The 3,528-nt window shown below is 30.2% G+C and overlaps 1 non-coding gene across 1 annotated transcript; it reads left to right on the forward strand.

Annotated features, from left to right (window-relative positions):
- Window positions 1–341: 341 nt before the first annotated feature.
- On the forward strand, window positions 342–412 carry TRNAG-CCC (transfer RNA glycine (anticodon CCC)). The gene has a single exon. It is a non-coding gene; the product is annotated as a tRNA-Gly (tRNA).
- The last annotated feature ends 3,116 nt before the right edge of the window (window positions 413–3,528 follow it).

Below are 3,528 nucleotides of genomic sequence, written 5' to 3' on the forward strand. Positions count from 1 at the left end.
CTATAAACCTAAGAACTTCGTCGGCTATTATAAATTTAATTAACCAATGAATAATGTTTTATCATTTAGGTGTTGATGTTTAAACATCTAATTTTAAATAATAATAGTTGAAGCTCATTCCAACCGAACAAAAAATATTTTTTATAATATAATTTAGTGAAAACTAGTGGATTCTATTATCTTCTACTGTTGAATCCAAATAAGAAAATGTTTTTTTTCCTGCAGTTGCATATTATAATGTCCGTTTCGTGTGTGAAAAAAAAAAAAAAAAAAAGGTTGATGCTGATCATCTTGATACTTGTAAACTTTAAATAGTTTGAAAATAAAAATCAGAAAACCAAGCGCATCTAGTGTAGTGGTATCATAGTACCCTCCCACGGTACTGACCGGGGTTCGATTCCCCGGATGCGCATATTTTATGTTAAAATTTTGAAAGCTCAAATTGAGCCTCGACAAAAGAGGACAAAAGGATGATGCATCATGGTCGTTGGTACACAACTAAAGATTTGGAACAACCTTTTTTCTACAAAAAAAAAAAATCCTATTTGAAAACGTTTTTATAAAGCAAGCTTGTTAAAAATGCTAGGAAAAAAAAAAGTTTGACACAAATCGGGTTGAATAAAGTCACAAAGAGAATATCAATTTAATGACTTAGTCTAGTGGTAAAACATGTTGCATGTGAAAAAAATATCAAGGGTCTGAATTCATTCTCAAGCCACCCCCTCTATTTTTTTTAGAATCAAAATGTTGTGTCTTTTAAGAAAAAAAAGTGTAAAGGATGATGTGATATGTTACAGCAACTTCCATTTCATCAAATGAAAAACGAGTAAACACGGTTCATTATAAATATACTTGGAACGGGTTACCCAATATTATATATAAAAAACTTCAATATTTATCCCCCTTTAACTTTACAGAAATCTTTAAACTTTTTTGAGTGTCGTTTAAGATTTATGGCAAGTGATAAGTATGAGTTCTACTAAGCTTTATACATGTTGCCGCTTGTCTTCCCTTCCAAGTAACGTCACTGCATTTCTTTTATAATAACAAACAAACAATATATATATATATATATATATATATATATATATATATATATATATATATATATATATATATATATATATATATATATATATATATATATATATATATATAAACGGATATTTGGAACTATAGGTTTTATTTGTCATAAGTGTTTCAAAAAGTAGTTTGGAAATTATTTTTAAAATATGTAAAATTATATAAAAATAATTGTTTAATAAAGATAAATATAAAAACAAAATTTTAAGAACAATTTTATAAATTGATTAAAAAACTCAATATTTTTTTCCCTTTAACTCTTTATGGAATAGTTTTTGAATTTGAAGTTTTTTTTAAAAGTAAAAAGTAAAAGATAAAAACTAAAAGCTTTCAAACATTCGATGCAAGCATGTTCTTTGGATAATCGACCACTTCAAAATTAATGTGGTTGGATCATTTTGATTTTATTTTTTTCAAAACTATTTAAACTACCAACAACAAAGAGAATTGCAATTCTATTTTAAATAATAATATAGCGAAATCAATTATCTTTTTATTGTTAGATCATTAAATTGTACACAACAAACTATAACGTCAATTCAATTCCGATTATCATAAGGGCATCCACAATGCCTTGAATTCTATAGAGTTCAAAGGAGTGCCAAATTATTATTCACTATTTCATACAGTTTTATTCATTTTTATCTCACAATGCATTAAACTCTATAAGTTCAATGGAACATATTAAAAAAAATATTTATTTAAAGATTTAAAGATTTTCATTTTTTCCATTAAAGAGTTCAATGACCATTGAACTCTAGATTCATTAAATACCAAGGTGGTATTTCACAATGTTGGAGTTGTATCCATTGAATGATAAGTAGGCATAACACCTCATTCAACCCTTCAATTAAACTCCCCATTGTGGATACTCTAAGTAATATTCTATTCTTTAATCACTTGAGTAAATGATACTTGATATAATTCTCCACGTCTAATGAATGGGTTACTTGTAGACATCTAAATACAAAATGTTTTTACTACTTGACTATAAAAAGTTGTTAAAAGAAGTTACTCATAATAATGAAACATTACTTTTGAACGTTATAATATAGTCACTAAAAGGGAGAAAATGAAATTGTAAAATCTTGGCACATAATTGGACAAAGATTTGTGGAATCAAAGTGTCATGTTCTCTTGGAATCATGATTCCGATTAAATCATTTATCCAAAAACAAAGTATTTGATGGTGTCTCAAATTTCACATGGGGCGGTGTTTCGCGATTATAGATCTAGATCGTCCAATCAGGGTAGGGTTGGACTTTTGTGTAACAAATTGGAATAATTACAATAACGATCCTTCTACAACACTTATATTGTTACTATTTTACCTAAACTATCGCAAAATGATGCTATTGGTACTAAACTTTGGAAATACGAACTTCCTTTTCCCTTTATTTTTTAGGTAATCAATTATCTCATAAGGACACCCTATCACAAACTCTATAATATCAAGCCTGAAGTTTGTAATCCATCCTACAAAATTAGCTTTTCAACCAAACATCAAAAGGTTGATTCTTGACCCTAATTAGGTCATATCACCTAATTCTGCACCAACAAGGCCGGTCTTGAGCACATGCAATGTGTGCCACGGCACATGACCCATCTCATCTGGGGTCTGAAATATTAATTTATCGTGGTTCTGTCATCAATCCATCACAATATGTCTCTATTCCATCTAGGATGTAAGTGAGCCGAGCTATTCGGATCGACTTCTTAAAAACTCGACTCGAGATCGAATTAAATAAGCCTGAACCGAGCTCGAGCCTGAATATGAGGCTTGTTTATTAAACGAGCTCGATCCGAGCTTCAATTAATTGGCTCGCGAGCCTAAACGAGCTTATATATATATATATATATATATATATATATATATATATATATATATATATATATATATATATAGAGAGAGAGAGAGAGAGAGAGAGAGAGGCTCGTTTAGGCTCGCGGGCTCACTAAATTGTTCACGAGTCGAGCTCGAGCTTGGTCAAGCTCGGGCTCGCCCCGACTCGTTTACACCCCTATTTCCATCACTAGTCTGCCGTTATTTTGTCACTATCCGTCGTTAATCCTTTGCTAATCCGAAATTTTAGAGGTCCATTTTTTATTTTTGTAAATGACCTTTTACATTAACAGCCCAACCCTGCCCATGAGTATTATGTAAAAGTTTGCACCATAATTGTTTGGACTCATACATGAGTATGCTTTCTTTATCTAAACCCTAAAATACCAATTTTGAACCAATCGAGCTCCGAGCTCTTAGGAGTTATGATTGTTGGTTTGAAAATATGGTATCCTTGTTGACCAAGGTGAAGGTGCTCCTTTGTTTATATCTTTTAAAACTAGTGTTATAGAAAAATAAAGTACACTTATGATCGAAAGAAAACTATAATAGCAGAGTTGGTAATTTTAAGAACTATTTGATGATTTCAAGAACTAGGTATA

This window comes from Lactuca saligna, chromosome 8, assembly GCF_052625555.1.
Source record: "Lactuca saligna cultivar CGN05327 chromosome 8, ASM5262555v1, whole genome shotgun sequence".
Taxonomy (NCBI): domain Eukaryota; kingdom Viridiplantae; phylum Streptophyta; class Magnoliopsida; order Asterales; family Asteraceae; genus Lactuca; species Lactuca saligna.